Source organism: Pinus tabuliformis, chromosome 4_2 (assembly GCF_031772625.1).
Source record: "Pinus tabuliformis cultivar Carrire ecotype Pingquan chromosome 4_2, CPIR1, whole genome shotgun sequence".
NCBI lineage: Eukaryota > Viridiplantae > Streptophyta > Pinopsida > Pinales > Pinaceae > Pinus > Pinus tabuliformis.
Genome location: NC_142304.1, coordinates 48,957,212 through 48,975,056, shown reverse-complemented (window position 1 = coordinate 48,975,056; position 17,845 = coordinate 48,957,212).

Here is a 17,845-nt window from a genome sequence, read left to right as displayed (position 1 = left end):
CCACAAAAAGAACACATAAGCAGAAAGAGGGACAGAGAGTCTCCCCTCACAACATCAAAACCCCATGGGGAGAAAAGACATAGAATGAATCCCTTCTCAGAGGAAGAAATACCTATAGGGCAATCTTTGGGCATGGCCCACCTAGCATGGAGGCATCTGCAAGTTCCTTCCAGCAGGAACAAGAGAGGACAGTGGGAGGAGAAGTCAGCTCCTCAAGCCAGCAAAGAGGAGCTGAGGTGGGCATCAAGCAGCAATTCATTGACATAAAGAAGAGGAATGAACCCATAAGAGTACAGCTATATAATCATATATTGAAAATGGCTCCCACTAACCAGCAAAGACTAATGTCTGCATTTGATGTCCAGGAGGGCAAGATGATCACGAGCCACTTTATGCCAGCCGTGTTTCAGCCGCAGTCGGCTGCAGATTACATAAGGACCAACCTTGAGGTTCTTGCCAAGGACATCCACCCAATGGACAAAATTTAATTGCATAAGCAAACAGGTGAGATGGTGTATGCCTCCTTGGCAGATAAGACATTGGAGAACTACAGGCTAGAAAATAGCCTAAATAATACAGCTACCCAACTGGAGTTGGAGAGAGCATCCTCTCAAGCATAGGACAACAAAATCAAAGCCTTGGAGGAGATAATCATAGAACTTGGGCATGATCCCAAGGACATCAAGGCTGTGCAGGCATTGTTGAAATTGAGAGATGCAGATATGGCAGCATTAAGAAAAATGGTGAAAGTCCCAGCAACCACTCACCCACAAACTGGAGAGGTTGCCCAGCTGAGACATGACCAAGATGCATCAGCTATGTTGGTGTCCCTATACAAACAGCTGATCCAAACACAAGAAAAATTGGGAGAATCAGAGGCTGCACAGGCTGCACTGCAGGCAGCATTACAACAAAAAGAAGGAGGACAGACATCTCAGCCTCCTCCAGAAATAATTAACCTGGAGGAACCTCCTCAGACTACAGCTCCTCCTACTGAATAGACAGCACCATCTACATCAGCAACTGCACCAACAACAGAGCAGGCTCCAAGCCTGGATATGCAGAAGTTCAAGAATGAAATCCAAGCCCTGGAAGCCCAAATGGCAGAGCTAAATGAGGCCAGGGAGAGTCTAGCCAAGCTCAATGAAAGATATGATAAATCCAAGCAGACTGTAGCAGAAAAGGGCAGGGAAATAAAGGCCCTTAAGGATAAGATAAAGGAGCTGGAGAAGGAGCTCACACTTGACAAAGTGACAGCTGAGCTTAAGACAGTTCTATGGGCCAACATTGGCCAATCAATCACTGATCAATGGCAATACATTGAAACCATTCATGAGCAGATAGAGCTCATAGGGAAAGCACATAGAGAAATCCAAAGATCAAGGGCATCTCTAGGCAATATGCCTGAGGTTGCCAATAGAATGATCAATGTGCTTAATAATAGAACAAGTGCTCAACTGGCAGAAATGGGAATCTCCAGTAGAACTGAAACCATCCAGCTGATAAAGAGGGTCCTCACACTAAGAAGCCTGGTACAAACACTGGAAAGAACAAGCCAGGACATGCAGACAGAGGTAAATAAGTTCATGGACAAGTTCACAACACTACAGGGCAAAGGTCTTCCTGGCTTACTGAACAGTGCAGGCAGACTACTTTCACATGAGCATTATGCCAAGAGGGTCAATACATTCGCTACTAATCAGATCACTGAAAGGCCCAGTACCTCAGAAGAACCAGGACCAGCAACAGGACAAAGTCTCTACAACAGGGTAGAGAACTTATTCTTTATAATGAACGAAATTAAACATCTGTTTGAAGTGCCTCGAAACTTCTACAAATACACAGAGGCAGATGAGACTTTAGAGGCAATTCTGAGACATCAATTGCCCACACAGGAATGGTGGACTAAGGCGATACAGATGATATTATAGACAAGAAGCCATTCACTAAGTTTTTCATCAAAAAATATAAGTTATCATGCACAGGAAAATTTTGATAAAATCAGCATGCATGGAGAAGAATGGGCTGAGCCAACTCAGCAAAACTATTCGGCCACCAAAGCAGCAGTGACAGTCACAGGTGACAGGGCCGAAAAGCTACAGGAGGACAGAGCTACAAAGACACGTCATTCATCATTTATAACAGAGCGTTCAACCGACTCAATGGCCTCCAAAGGTCAAAAAGTTTTCTGACAGCATTAAAGAGCATTTATGTTGTATTCAAAGCTGTAATAACTTCTCATCTGTTGTTCTGTACAAGTTGGTGAACACATTTATTTCTCAGATGACTCAACGCCTCAGATATTTTGTATGATCGCTTGTATATATTCCCCCCTCGCATAAGTTTGCAGGGGTTGTTGTTGATTTCTCTTCCAAATTTCTTATGCTGTAAACTTCCAGATTATTAATACAAAAGTGATGGAATTTTCAAAGCTCTGCATTATTTGATGCATTGTGGTGTTTAGCTGAATGTTACAGGATTCCTGCGTATTTCATGACTCAATAAGTTTTCTTTAAACTCTTCGTTATGTGTTTTTGTCATCTTCTTATAGCTCATTCATGTTCTGTGTTTCACAATTAAATGGCAAGGAAAAAGAATAGTTCTAGGATTTAATCACAGATTACCCTGAACTCAATCTATGCTATTATAAATGTCTTCTTCAGTAACAGTAATAAAGGTGTAATTCTTAAATTGCTGCACCTCTACACTATATCTTTCACAGTGATTATTGTTTCAGGAATTCAAGTTTGTTCCTGTGCAGTATATCTCTTTCTCACACTCCGAGCTTAGTGGAAAATTCTTAATTACTTTCCACTGGTTAAACACACTTCACCATCACAATTTCAAATTTGTTTCATGAAGTATTTAAATGGCCCTGTAATTTCAGCAAGTCAACTCAATATTTCAAACAACCTGTAGCCACAGACTCCATAGCCCAATGGATTAGAACTATCTGAAGGTTTCACATTAGGTACAGAAAGATATCCCTCAACCAAAACATAAAACAAAACAAACCTTGAACTCATAACTAGCCTAAAATCTTCACAAAGACACAGACAAACCTTAAAGAGAGAGCCCTCTCTGATTACAGTTTGGCTAGAAACTGTAATCCAAAGATTGGTTAGTGGTTACCCCGGCCGTATTCCCTTGGGAGTCAAAGGGAACAACCTTGGTGTTAACATAATTGGCGACTCCACTGGGGAGTTCCTCAGGATTTTCTAATTTCTGTTGATTTCTTTTAAGCTGCTTCAAGTCAATTTTCATCCAAGCTTCAAGATATACACATTCACTCCAAAATCTTGTCTGGCCCTTGTAGACACAAAAATATTCTAAAAATCATACTAAAAAACAAGTTCAGAAGCTGGCTCCCAAGAAGAATCTGCGATATACAAGGTCAAATCCTGACCCAAATCCTCCAACTGCTTTTGAAAATCCTAATACAATCCCTAAGGTCATTAGGAAGCAGCAGGGACAGGAAACTCTTGCTGATTCAAGTCCTGAGACAGCTGACCCAAACCCTGTTCCAACTCCAATCAAGGTTCTATTTCGGTCTACCCTTGATTCCCCTAGTTCACCATCCACATCTCAAAGCCCTCCGTTTACACCTCCATCCACTGCACATATTCCCTTGACCAACACTCTAGTTTCTACCGTTCCCACTACCCCTGTTGTACCAGTCATTCATGCTATCCCTGTCATCCCTGTCAACCCTATAAATCCTGCAAATATGGCTAATAGATATGCACCCCTGCAGTTACCTGCCAATGCTGCAGCTCTACCTCAGGACTACCAATCCAAGATCTCATATTTTGACCCCATTGGCCCTTTCACAGCAATTTAGCATGCCAGAAGGATGCAAGACCATTTTGAGAATTATGAAATAGATGACGACAGTGTGAGAATGAGAATCTTTGTTAAGAGCCTGACCGAAGATGTAAGAACTTGGTTTAGATCACTGGCTGAAAATACCATCACAACTCCTGATGACCTTTATCAAGCCTTTACTAATAGATGGGAGAAGAAGAAAGATCCCCTACACATGCTTGGTGAATATGATACAATCAAACGAGGTCCTCAAGAGACCGTTTTGGAGTATTGTGCAAGATTCAATAATGTATATAACACAATACCACATAATTTAAGACCTCCCCCTGATTTAGCCTTGTACAAATTTCCTGATGGTTTTGACCCTGATATGGCATATCAATTGAAGGAAAGAGCTCCTGAAACCCTTGAAGATGCCCAAAAGGTTGCTGTCACAGTAGAGGCTAACCTGATTGCCAAAAGAAACAGGGCAAGATTGGAAAAAAGAACCACCTTCAAAGAAGAACCCTTAGCCTTTGACCAAAAACTGGATGCAATACTCACTGGTATGAAGAGATTGGGGGATAGAGTAGAATCAGTTGAGAGAAAGTCATCATGGGAAGCACCACAAAATAACCCTATCAGGAATCAAAATTTTAGGAGAAATCAAAGCCCAAACATGGGCAAAACCGGTTCTGATCCAGACATAAGGCCTCCTTTCCAGGAAAACTATACAGAGGCATCCACTTCAAATGAGCAAACAGATGACACCCACATTACCCTAATGGACCTCAATGATGAGCAACAAGTTTTTCTGAGTCAAGAAGATCATAAGGATGATGACATTTATCAATTCCAAACCAGGTCAGGTGAATCATTTGACTTTAAACAAGGATATGACACAGCTGTTTACGAAGTTCATAAGCAATACAAGCTAAGAAGCAGAACTATAAATGTAACACAGCCTGAAAAAACAAAGGATAGCCAGCAGTCTAAGGAAGCTATCGTCATAGAACCAAGTCACAAAACTGGTCCAATTACAGATGAGGTAACAGTTGAAGAAATAACTCAAAAATCCCCCTCAAAACAGCAACCAGCAGATACAACACCCTTCCAACACAACCCAAGCAACATTTCTCAAAAGGAAAGTAAGAGGGATAAGCCTGAAGATCAAAAAGAGAAACAAGAGGAAGGCATCAAGGATTCCACTGAAAAGGAAAGGGCTATTAACCAAAATACCAAGACCCTATCTGAAAGACCCTTTGACTTAGAAGCTGAAATCGGAAAATTGAAGGTAGCTATTCCTCTTTCAGAACTAGCCAAGCATGACATTTATAGACAACAAATCAAGAATTCCCTTCAAATTACTCGTAATAAAGATAATGTCAATGTGTTGGATGACACCTCGGAATTGCTATTCGGCCCAGAGGTTGATGGAAAGACAATAGTTACAGGGATCTTACCTTTCTATGTTAGCCTGCATGTTCATCATAAGATACTACACAATGCAATGTTTGACTCAGGTGCCTCTCACAACTTAATGCCTAAATCAGTCATGGAAAGATTGAATCTAGATATTACAAGGCCATATAAGGACCTATTCTCATTTGACTCTAGCCAAGTTAAGCGTTTAGGTCTCATAAAAGATCTCTGTGTCTCACTCGTCCAATATCCCAATAAGACAATCCTCATGGATGTTGTGGTTGCTGATATCCCACCCAAATATGGGATGCTGTTATCAAGTTCATGGGGGGCTAAAATCCAAGGTTCCCTACAACTAGACATGTCGTATGCAACCATCTCGGTCTTTGGTCAACCCAAGAGGTTATATAGAGAGTCCCTTATGAAATACATGGTCAGCAGTGAAGAAAAACCTCAAAATTTTCCCATATATGCTGTCCATTCTGATATAGATTCATATATCCTCTTCAATGATAATTCAGGTCTTACAAATGATGAAGAAACCAAGACACTTAAACAAGATTAGGACGTTAATGAACAAGCTGCTGCTCCAGAAATAAAGCCGATCCAAGCAAGTGATGAGACTGTCCCAAAAGACAAACTAAATGAAGAACCAGAACTTCAACTCACAAGCCCAGATCACAGAGAAGTTATTAAGTCTCCCCTAGAACAAGAAGTCCTATGGTTCCTTGAATTTGATGGGTCAGTCAACAAATTAGGGGCAGGAGCAGGGGTTTGGATCCATAATAAACAAAACAGTCATGCAGAAGGCCGAGCCTATAGGTTAAACTTCAGATGCACCAACAATATGGCAGAATATGAAGCTCTCTTGCTAGGCCCTAAGCTAGTAAAGTCCTTACAAGCCATAAAAATTTCAATTCTAGGAGACTCAGACCTAGTTATCCAACAAGTAAAGGGAATTTTTGTCACCAATGATAAAAGACTGAGATATTATAGATCTACTGCTTCTGAAATACTAAACTCTTTCACTGAATTCCAAATCACCAAAATCTCTAGAGACCATAATCTTCATGCTCACAGTTTAGCCACATTTGCAAGTACCTGTAAACTACCCTTTGAACCTAGCCATTGCTTTACAGCTGAGGTAAAACACAAACCTTCTGTTCCAAACAATGTTAAAGATTGGCAAGTATTTGAAGATGATACACAAATAAATAATTTCTTGACCTTGCAACAAGAATTTGTAGGACTAAATATTGACACTGAAAGAGCAAGTCAATCACAAATACTTGAAAGAGCAAGCCAATCACAAATACAGAATGAACATAATAACAAGCCAATATCACCTAAGACAGCTCACCAAATCCTACATCCAACAATTTTTAACAAAAACAACATACAAGAAATTCAACAAATCAGTTATGAAGAAATAGCTGGTGCTGAAGCTGAAGTGATACAATTGAAAGACAATTTTCTTCCAACAGGCCTAACTCCACTAGAGGATATTTTTGACTCGAATGATGTCCCTAGAAAACCAAAAATGCAGCCCCTTAACTCTGCCATTGAAGAATGCAACATTGGAAGCATTGAAAAGCCCAAGATAATAAAATTGTCTGCATCCCTACCCCTGATCAGAAGCCCAAATACATTGACCTCTTCAAAGAGTTCCAAGATGTCTTTGCATGGAGTTATGAGGACTTAAAATCCTATGACATCTCTGTCATCCAACATACCATCCCTCTCAAGCCAAATCAAAAGCCATTTAAGCAAAAATTGAGAAGAATAAACCCTATGCTTCTCCCTGCAATTGAGAAAGAGGTACAAAAAATGTTTAAAGCTGGTATCATAGCACCAATCAGGTTTTCTGATTGGATCTCAAATTTTGTGCCCACAAGAAAGAAAACTGGTGAAATAAGACTTTTTGTTGATCTTAGAAATCTAAACCAAGTGTCCCTCAAAGACAACTATCCCTTACCTAAGATGGATCACATTCTCCAAAGAGTGGTAGGAGCGTCAAGGATCTCATTACTTGATGGATTCTCAGGCTTTAATCAAATCCTAGTGCACCCTGATGATCAAGACAAAACTGCATTTACAACCCCCTGGGGAACTTTCAAATATGTAAAAATGCCTTTTGGGTTGAAAAATGCAGGGGCAACTTTTCAAAGAGCAATGGATATTGCTTTTGCCAAAGAGATTCATGACTTCCTTGTCATTTATTTGGATGACCTCACACCTTTCTCAAAATCAGACCAACAACATTTGAAGCATTTGAGAGAAATCTTGTTGACATGTAGGAAGTATGGAATTTCCTTGAATACAAAGAAGTCTCTGCTTGGTTTGGAAGAAGGTAAGCTGTTAGGACATATCATTTCAAAGGATGGCATCAGAATTGATGCAGACAGGATACAAGCTATCTTGCAAATGCCTCACCCAAGAAATATCAAAGAATTGCAAGCTTTCTTAGGGAAGATCAATTTCTTAAGAAGGTTTATCCCAAACTTAGCAGAACTGATCAGATTATTGAACACTATGCTAAAAAAGGATTCAGAAGTAAAGTGGACAGTAGAAGCAAATCAAGCCTTTGAAGGTATAAAATTGGCCCTTACCCAAACCCCAGTCTTAACAAATCCTCAATTTGACAGAGAATTTATCATTTTCTCTTTTTCCTCCCAGCATACTATTGCTGCTATTTTATTACAGAAAGATGACCAAGGAAATGAGAAACCCATTGCTTTCTTTAGTAGAGCTCTCAGAGATGCACCCCTGAAATATCAGATAATGGAAAAGCAAGCTTATGCTTTGGTCAAGGCCACTAAAGACTTTAGGATTTACATCCTTTATTCCCATGTTATAGCTTATGTGCTAAGTCCCATTGTAAAAGACACACTTACTCAAGAAAACTTAGAGGGCAGAAGAGGAAAATGGATAGCCAACATCTTAGAATTTGATATTGAAATAAAACCTACAAAACTAATAAAAGGGCAAGGTTTGGCCAAACTAATGACAGAAGAAAACTTCCAAGCCTTAGACATAAACCAGCTGGACAATGAACCGGAGCTGGCGACTCCAAAGATCAATGTAGCCTTTGAACAATCCCCTTGGTACTCTGATATATGTTATGTGTTACAAAACCTGTGTGCTCCAGCAGGATTGTCCAGAACTAAGTGTAGGTTCCTAAAAATGAAAGCTTCAAAATTTTGTGTCATGGATGGCAATTTGCTTTGGAAAAACCATGAGGGTATACTGTTAAACTGCCTTATTGAGAATGAGACTAACAATGTCACCAAAGAATTTCATGCAGGTGACTGTGGTGGACATCTGTATTGGAAGTCCACTGTGGATAAAATACTGAGGGCTAGTTACTATTGGCCCACTGTTTTCTCTGATGTCAAGAAATTCACCACCTCATGTCATAAATGTCAAGTGTTTGAGGGAAAGAGAAAGTTACTGCCACTTCCTTTGAGGCCTATTGCAACAGAGAGACCTTTTCAACAATGGGGCTTGGATTTCATTGGGGAAATTCATCCCTCATCTTCAGGCCAACATAGATGGATTCTAACAGCTACAGACTACTTTACTAAGTGGATTGAAGCTGTTCCATGCAGACAAGAAAATGATTCCACTATCATTCAGTTCCTTGAGACCAATATTCTCTCTAGATTTGTTTGTCCTGATAAGATAATAACAGACAATGCTGCTACTTTTAGATCTAAGAAGATGGTGAATTTCTGCCACAAATTTCACATTACCTTGGGCCATTCTACTGCATATTATCCCCAAGGAAATGGCCTTGCTGAATCATCAAATAAAAGCCTTGTAAACATCATAAAGAAGGTGTTGGAAGAAAATAAAAAGAATTGGCATAATAAGCTTGTCAATGCCCTATGGGCAGATAGACTAACAACCAAAAGATCAATTGGGATCAGCCCATATGAGTTAGTTTATGGATTAGAAACCAAATTTCCTTCATCACTAGGGTTCCCTGTTATGAAACTACTTCAAGAAAGTCAAGCCAAGCCAAATGATATGCAAAGAAGGATCAATCAAATAATATGTTTGCAGCAAACTAGAGACCAAGTTTACAGCAGAGTTCAAGTTTTACAAGAAAAGTTAAAGAAAGCTTTTGATAGAAGGACCAAGGCAGAAGATTTCAACGTTGGTGACAAAGTCCTCAAGTGGGATTCAAGAAGAGAAGATAAGGGAAAACATGGAAAATTTGATTCCCTTTGGAGAGGACCATTTGTTGTCCAAGCAGTACAAGGAAACAATACTTACTTCCTTAAAAGTCTCGATGAAGCTGATTTGGATGAAGGTGCTGTGAATGGCAGGATGTTGAAGCACTATTTTGACTACTATCCATAAGTACAGCCTGAGTTTCCCCTGTACATATTCAGGTGTATATATTACTTTCTGTTAAAATGTAAAAATGCAGTTTCTCAAGTTTGATTAGTTATCAGCAGAAGGCGAATAAGTTCAGAGATTTACCAAGATGGAAAGAGTACAATTTGGAATTTCAAAGCAGCATACTTCAAGTGTTGGTAAAAACAGTCAAGGGCCAAGGCATTCTGACCTGCTTTTCTTGGCCTTTCAAATGGAAAAGCCATCCCCATGTGGAGCCACTATTAGCTACCTATACCAATAGGTTTCATATTTCATGATTGGCAAATAAAAGTTCCAAATATGCTCTGCTTTGGTGATTCAAAGATCCCATATTTCCATGAGAAGACAAGGTGTGTACATAAGCTTGATGTTGTCTCAATTTTGATGGATGTTCCAACTGCCTAATCTGGATCATGCCATGTTCCAATTTTCTGTTGTAGAATAGAGAAAGAAGTCTGTCCAAACTATGTAATCTTGGCAGACCAGTAGCCAGGTAGAGAAAGTAAGGTTTCCAACTGCTTAATCTGGGACCTTGGCAGCAATAAGGGTAGCTTTAGATAGAAAGTCAAAAGAAAAATCCAAAAGAAAAGAAAAGGCACATAAGGGTCTACAAGTCTAAGTGCACCCCCCATGAAGAAACAAAAAAATGCTAGACAAGTAGATGGGTAGGTAGATGGGGTTGCAGAAGTGTCATTTATTTCAACTGGATCTTGCTGGTATGGCATAAAGGAACATCAGAGGAAAGAGAAGCTCCTCTTCTCCTTCATGTTGCAGAAAAGTAGAGGAGCATGAATAACTCCCTTTCCCCCCTTTCACATTCATAACTAACATCCCTTCATCAGTTGGGTTCATGAAAGAGAATCCAAGTTTTATGTTGGTTCTTATTCCTTTAAAAGCCACATTTCTTGTCTAAAATTATTTTCATTTTGATCTACTCCCTAAGCTAAGTTGTTCTCATATAAACTTAGTGATCTCACTCTTCATTCACCTCTTCCATTCATATTAACCCCTAACTTCTTATTATGTAAATCCCCTATGTTACCCTTCCCCTATTATTATAAACACTATGGTGTATAAACCCCAAGCAGTCTATAGATATCCCTTCCCCCGGGCATTATAGCCATATGATTCATAATCAGGGATTAAATTGACATCTGGTCAGTTTAAGAACCCAAACCTAACCCCTCTTTCCCCTTCAAAAGTTTTCTAAATCATTAAACCCTTCATTTGCTAAAGAACCTTGTAAATAAGCCCATTCAATCTATGTGTAATTCTTAAATTGCTGCACCTCTACACTATATCTTTCACAATGATTATTGTTTCAGGAATTCAAGTTTGTTCCTGTGCAGTATATCTCTTTCTCACACTCCGAGCTTAGTGGAAAATTCTTAATTGCTTTCCACTGGTTAAACACACTTCACCATCACAATTTCAGATTTGTTTCATGAAGTATTTAAATGGCCCTGTAATTTCAGCAACTCAACTCAATATTTCAAACAACCTGTAGCCACAGACTCCATAGCCCAATGGATTAAAACTATTTGAAGGTTTCACATTAGGTACAGAAAGATATCCCTCAACCAAAACATAAAACAAAACAACCTTGAACTCATAACTAGCCTAAAATCTTCACAAAGACACAGACAAACCTTAAAGAGAGAGCCCTCTCTGATTACAGTTTGGCTAGAAACTGTAATCCAAAGATTGGTTAGTGGTTACCCCGGCCGTATTCCCTTGGGAGTCAAAGGGAACAACCTGGGTGTTAACAACACCAACATTACATCAAGCCATCCACGTCATGTCAAAACAAGCATGCAAAAGATTGTTTCATTTTTCTTAGAAGGAGATACCGACATCTGCAAGATAATAAGATCCAAATTGTTGATCATTTGGATAAAGGAACTAGTTTTATCATCATCTGCCCATGATCTAGTCAAAACGTTGATCATGCAAAACATAAAATTGCTCACAATAGTGTTCACTAGGAAGGAGCTCAAGATAATAAGAAAAAAGGTAGTAAAACATTCAACAAGATTGAACTAAGAAGGACAGGGCTATGTTTTATCTCCAAGGGGCCTTGGGAACTCAACCATTGATGTCCATGTGATAAGGAGGCAATAAGGGAAGAACAATTGGAGACTAGTTCAAATCATGAGGAGTCAGCTATAGTTGGGTTTATCATTTTTTAGGAGAGCACCCATGAAGGATCAGAGTAGTCAAGTACAGATTTTGAGAAGCAACACAATGTTTTGTAGAGAGAATTGTAGGACAAGCCAATGCTAATTTGTCAACTTGACAAAATACATGGAGAAAGGAAGGAGGTAATTCCTCCTAATGATGTGGTAGACTCTTGTACAATTAATTCCATAGATATACACAAGAACATCCATAAAGAGTTTGGTAAATCAGGTATAGGTAACACTCCACCACTACATCCATGTTCTACAATGAGAGAGGGTGAACAAATGATTGTCCCCACACGTGAAGAAGGACATGAAGAGGACATTCAAGAGGACTCAAGTGAGGAGGCAATAGTAATCAACTAACATGATGAGCATGATCATGAGGGAAAACATGAAAAGTATAGTATGTAGTATGAGCCATTTCTGGAGAGTTAGTTGAAGGTTCAAGATGGAGCTACACTAGTTGAGCATGAGTTGCAGACACATACAGAGAAAATCAACACGGCCCCAGTAGAGGACTTGGACTTTCAGGAAAATATCTTGCATTTCAAGATAGATCTTATGATGTTGAAGTAGAGAGTCTCAATAGTGTGAGACACTTTGTTATAGGAGAACAAGAAACTTGAGGAGCTCATAGGGGTATGTGTTGAGTTAGAAGCCAAGTTGTCTAGTGTGCAAGAATTACTCAAGTCCCTCACAAGGAAGTAAGAGGAGTTTAGTTGGGAGTTCTAGAGCATCCCTCTATAGGAGTACATATATAAGGCTTGGAACACTACGAGCCCACCTTAATACACAGTGGAAATTAGCGAAGAGTTCTTCAAATGGATCATGCTGAGTGACTAGGTGGAGGTGCATGAGTGGGGCATTAAGAGACATCAACATAGTATAGTTTTTCCATCTGCAGGTATTCATCCTTCCCATGACATGGATTGGTAAGAGATTATGAGTTGGTACTCTATTTAGGGGATGATTCGTAGGAGGACACTTTTAGCCGAGGGCATATCACAGTAGGGCCCCTTAGGCATAGGTAGTGATGGAGGACTAAGGTGGTATCATAACCCACATGTCCAAGGAGGTGGGATTTGGATCCAAGTGAATCTATGAAGGGAAAGATTGGCTGCAGGCTTGTTTGAGATCCACATATGAAAGCATCCATTCATGATCATTTAGCATGGACGTGTGGAATAACACAATAGTTTGTATGGGATCCTTGTATCATTATACATATGGTTTTGCTATGGATTGAAGTGGATTTCTTGAGGACAAGAAATCTTCGAGCTGGAGGATTTGTGATACTCCCTTCTTTTTTTGATATGGTTAAAGTGGATGAGATCTACCCATGGTATTTACCCATGGTCATTGCCTCATTTCTCAATGAAAATAGTAAAATATGATTTCTAGAGAGTCTATCAAACCTATAAAAGGGGATAGGAGCTAGCCCTTGAGAGCATCCTGAGTCTATCTATCTAATTGTGTTTTGTTGATAACTTCGGGTAGCTAGTTCAAGTTTGATCCCAGGGATTAAAACCCAGTGGGTGAGATTTGTCTGGTGGATCCATCGAGGATCCATAATTGTTCTTCAATGCCTTGATTTCTCTTTTGATGGGAACGCTTGCATGCCACTAGCAAGAATTTCTATGTTATTAGTCTAGCATGTATTATTTTTAGTAGTTAATTAAACAAGCGACTACAATTTTCTTTCTTGATCCCTTTGTGTTGATTGTTTTGTTGGATGAATTTTTAATTATAACACTCAAGTGTGCGAGGGTTATTAAATTTTTTGTTGTTGGGGATCTTACAACATGAGCACACCCGCATCTAACATGTGACCTCTTCTTGATGGTACATTCATCTAAAAATATAACAAGGCATGTTAGAGTACGTTTTAAGGCCAACCACTTTGATCCTTGCACAAATTATGATGATGTTAAAATCAATGATCACATTCCTTTCATTCTTGATATTGATTATATTTTCAATATGGAACATGAGTTCACATTCAATCAACATGCTTTACTGACAAGGAACGTGATGTCTTGACAATGTATTTTATCAAGAAAGGAAGGCACATGACCTCTTGACAATGTATTTTATCAAGAAAGGAAATAAACCTTGTTAGACTAGCTGCAACTTATTATGCTTGAGATTTATTCATTGTATTCTTAGTATTTCTTTCAACCTTTCAGATACATGAATTTTCATCTACCATTTTATTTCACTTGCGTGCATTTACTTTATTATTTCTTTTTGTTGGGAAGTTAGGTTGTAAATCCTCCATGAAGCTATAAAAAATTCCTTTGGCTAAATGAATAAAATATGCTACATATTCTTATCTTTTATACTTTTTGGTTTCTTGTTCATATAATTATTGTTCATTTTAGATTGAATATAATATTCCTCTCCTTATCTCTGTAGGAACTTCTAAAACATATTTATATGTTATCATTTGATACTAGTATTCTCTATCAAAAATTTTAATTTATCTAGACCTTCTCCTTTGCATGTCCCTTGGGAGTTTTTTTGGATGTCAGTCTCCTACACTCATGCCAACTTCAACACCTCTGAGGATTTAGGTTCCTTTTATATTATTCCCTTGTTCCTTGTGTGGCCATTGTCTTCACCCAACGAGTTCGTCATCAAGCAGTATATATATCTAGTTCACTCAATCTATCACCCACCAATATCTATAATTGTTTTGGATCATTATAGCTAGCTGTCATTGCTATTTTCAATCCAAAAAAAAAAAAAATTAAGGAAATATAATGGAATAAAGATAACATGGATCAGTTAGATGACATGATCTTAATGGTAAGACCTTGACAATGTGTCAAGGAAACATCCATAGGGAAATGTGAGGTATTTTATTTTTCAAGAAGAATGTTTGGCTTACAAATAGTTCAACCCATCTGTCAATATACATAAATATATCTCCCTTGGAATTGTTACAAGAATTACATGAACTGCCACAGATTTCCTAAACCAATAAAATCATACAAACTAACAAAAATAAATTTATTTATTTATTGATGTCACAAATTCTAACACTATCCACCTTGACAATAATTCACTCACTACCTTCTTACAAGCCTATTCATCACTTTTTCTATAAGTCAATAGAGCATAAACACCACAATAACAACTCTAACAATTTTAGTTTTGTAAAGACATTTGCAAAATGCGCTTCATTTTCGAACTTTTTAAAATTTAGTCCACCTCCATCAATTAACTATTTTACAAAATGGTACTTGATATAAGTATTCTTAGTCTTACTAAGATAAGGTATATTTGTAGCCAAATGGATATCACTTTCACTATCAAAGAATATAATTGCATTATCATGTGTTCTCCCAAGCTCACCCAAAAGACACATCAACAAAATTTCCTCCTTGTAGACATGTGAGACGATGATATATTATGGTTCATTAGTGATAAAGAAGCTATTTTTTGAACTAATGGATTCTTTTCTAAGAGTAGATATATAAACTGAAGTAGATCCCCTCCTATCCAAATCACCTACAAACTATGAAGCAATATTGCCATAGATATTATTATTACTAATGTTAAAGGTGATGCAATAATCACTTGTGCCTATAGATATTGAAGCAACCACTTCATTGCATTCCAATATTCTCTTGTATTTTCCATGAGTCTATTGACAATGTTCATTATATGTGAAATATTTGGTTTAATGCATACCATTGCGTATATAAAATGTCCTACTACATTAGCATATTGTACACAAGATGTATAATCCTTTTCTTCCTTAGTACTAGAACATAACCCTCAAGAAAAATTAAAATGGGAAGCCAAATACATTTATAGGTTTCACATTATTGATATCAAAATTCACGAGTTTTTTTCAACATACTTCTATTGTGAAAGCTTGAGCTTACCATATTGTTATAGGGAAAAGTGTCTACACAGAAGTGCTTATCCCACTAAGGTGTGGTAGCTACCTTAGAAACAAACAAAGTAAATCTACTTTCGTTTTTCCTTTATGAAATATAGATGAGAGAAGAACAAAGAAGACCAACCTCTATCTTGTGCTTATCTCCTAGTTCGATTCCTCTTTCTCTTGATAGTCCTTCGCTACTTGCTCCCTTGTACGCCCAACTTCACAGAGTACCTCCAGGATCAAAGTAGCATAACACTATACAAGAACATGGATCTATAATCATAAACAATCTAGGATCAGATGTAAATTGACCATACAAATGCCTAAAACATAAATGACACAAGAGTATGGAGGAAAACTTGAATAGCTTTTATTGATAATCAAGAAAGAGCCAAGGGAGTTACAACTAGTTGTTCTGACCCAGCATCATCCTCTCAGCAGGTAAGCCCTTCTTCACCTCATACAAAGCTTAGATCACCCAACACTATGATGTTGTCTCAAGAAACCAACAAAAATTCCTTACAAGATGCAAAATTTCAGCCTCTGGATCTCTGGGATGAGGGATCCATATATAGATATCTGTAAGGGAGATGAGTCAGCTTGTGATTTGATTAGTGTCTTCCCTCTGATAGTTCTTGCTTCCACTTGGAGATTGATGATCTCTTACTCATCCTTGGTTGAATTTAGAGAGGCAAGTGTCACACGAGAAGTTTCTAGAAGATTCCATGCCTCTCCACCTCGCGGATTGACACTGCCATTTATCACTTCTCACCCATCACACCCATAGAAGGGCTTTTTGAAATGCAATGCACCCACAAAGTGTACTTAGGTGAGATGCAATGAACTTTTCCTATGGAGCAGTTGAAATGATCATGTTTTGACCAGTTCTGAGCAGTTTTTCATGGAGAACTTCTGGGAGAAGCTGTAATCAGATGACCTTGTTCCTTTAGGGGTTAGAAGAACACTTTTAGGGACTTAGGAGCCCTTGGTTTATGTACATTTTATGCTTGGGGTTGTATTGCCCAAAAATGTCTATAACAGTTGCCCCCTAAAGCATGAGGTCGTTAATCTTTTGATGTCGGGTGAAATGATTTATTATGAGGATCCGAAGTTCTTTCAAGCTGGGAGGAGACCTGTAATAGGATACAATACAATACATTATCTTCATAATATTTTCATCATCTAGCTGAGGCGGGCATTCCCATGCTTAGCTTTATAAATTCATTTTCATGTACATAGGACAGACAATCATCTGGGTGTAGACTGATGATTCTGGTAGAGCCATCATCCCTTTGATTGGATGATTATCTGTGTAGCAATGATGTACATTTGATGTCTTTATTTCCCTGAATATACATCGCAGCCTGGATGGATGAAACCAGATCCAGGGTCTTGAATCTTGTTCGATCTTCACTCGAAGTACAAGTCTATCCATGTGAGAGATGTTCTGGAGTCCAACATGGAAAGACATCGCCTGATTACCAGCCAATGATGTAAGTTGTTAACAGGTACGAGAGGGATCACCGATAATGATAATGACCCTCAAGGTGCTGTAGTACAATTCATGTGGTGTGAATAAAGGACTTGGCGTCAAACACCATGCAAAATCTTTTGATCGAAGGTCATTGATGTAAACCTGTCGCTGGAAGTGAGAAACTTGCCATTGAGGCATGCAAGCTTCAAAGTACTGAACGGGGTGTTCCTAGATCGACTTCTTGGATAATGAGCTGATGTCGACAAGAAGTGATCTGTCATAGGAGGGCCTTAATGAATCCCACATCAATGACACGGAATGGAGCAAATGATTTTAATGGAGGTGAAAACAATCTGGTGATATAAGGTTCAAGGTGGCGGTCATGAAAGAATGGAGTGTAAATGTATTGCAGCGGGTGAGACACAGGTGAATTCTCTGAATGACCTCTCTTGAACATATCGGCGACACTGACGTGATGGATTGGTAGCATTAACCCCAAATGTGGATGGTGTGAAGGGACCATAGTGATGTGACCGGTGAATGAAACAACCCAACCCGACTTGGATGCGGAGTGAAAGTGTCATGTTCAAGAGCGACTTGCTACAAACAAAGTTTCTTCAAGTTTTCTTCCCAATTTTTCCCCAGTCATTGCTGACCAGTACCTCTTTATTTTTGTCAAGCTTG